This window comes from Trichechus manatus, unplaced genomic scaffold, assembly GCF_000243295.1.
Source record: "Trichechus manatus latirostris isolate Lorelei unplaced genomic scaffold, TriManLat1.0 scaffold00169, whole genome shotgun sequence".
Lineage (NCBI taxonomy): Eukaryota > Metazoa > Chordata > Mammalia > Sirenia > Trichechidae > Trichechus > Trichechus manatus.
In genome coordinates this window covers 5,601,513-5,602,672 of record NW_004444105.1, presented here as the reverse complement: position 1 = coordinate 5,602,672, position 1,160 = coordinate 5,601,513, and positions in this window count along the sequence as shown.

The window sequence follows — 1,160 nt, the reverse complement described above, 5'->3', positions numbered from 1 at the left end:
TGTGCATTTATTGCTATAAACTGACCTCTGAGCACTGCTTTTGCTGTGTCCCAAAGGTTCTGGTAGGATGTGTTTTCATTCTCGTTTGATTCTATGAATTTCTTTATTCATCCTTAATTTCTTCTATAACCCAGTAGTTTTCGAGCAAGGTGTTGTTCAGTTTCTATGTCTTTGATGTTTTTTCTTTGCTTTTTGTGTTGTTGATTTCCACTTTTATGGCTTTATGGTCAGAAAAGATGCTTTGTAATATTTCAGTGTTTTGGAGTTTGTTAAGGCTTGCTTTGTGGCCTAATATGTGGTCTATTCTGGAGAATGTTCCATGTAAGTTGGAAAAGAAAGCATACTTGGCTGCTGTTGGATGCAGTGTTTGGTATATGTCTATGAGATCAAGTTGGTGGATTGTAGCATTTATCTCTTCGGTGTCTTTGTTGAGCTTCTTTCTGGATGTTCTATCCTTCACCGAAAGTGGCGTCTTGAAGTCTCCTACTACTATGTGGAGCTGTCTCTCTTTTCAGTGCTGTTAGAGTTTGTTTTATGTAATTTGGAGCCGTGTCATTTAGTGCATAAATATTTATTATAGTTATGTCCTCCTGGTGTATTGACCCTTTAATCATTATATAATGCCCTTCCTTATCCTTTGTGGTGGATTTTCCCTTAAAGTCTATTTTGTCAGAGATTAATACTGCCACTCCAGTTCTTTTTCGAGTGTTGTTTGCTTGATATATTTTTTTCCATCGTTTGAGTTTTAGCCTGTTTGTGTCTTTAAGTCTAAGGTGCATCTCTTGTAGACAGCATATAGTCAGATCATGCTTTTTTATCCAGTCTGCCACTCTCTGTCTCTTTACAGGTGCATTAAGTCCATTTACATTCAGTGCAATTATTGATAGGTATGAGTTTAGTGCTGTCATCCTGATGTCTCTTTTTGTGTGTTGTTCATAGTTTCTTTGTTCCCCTTAATTTTCTGTGCTGAGTTGTTTTTCTTTATGCTTTTTTTTCCTCTTTTTCATTGTTGTAGATTTTGTGTTTGCTGGGTCTTCATATTTTTCTACTTTTTTATTTTGATTTGTAGGATTGTTAGATTCCTTTGTGGTTACCTTAATGTTTACCCCTATTTTTCTAAGTTTATGCCAGTCTTGTATTTCTTTATATAGCCTTGACTT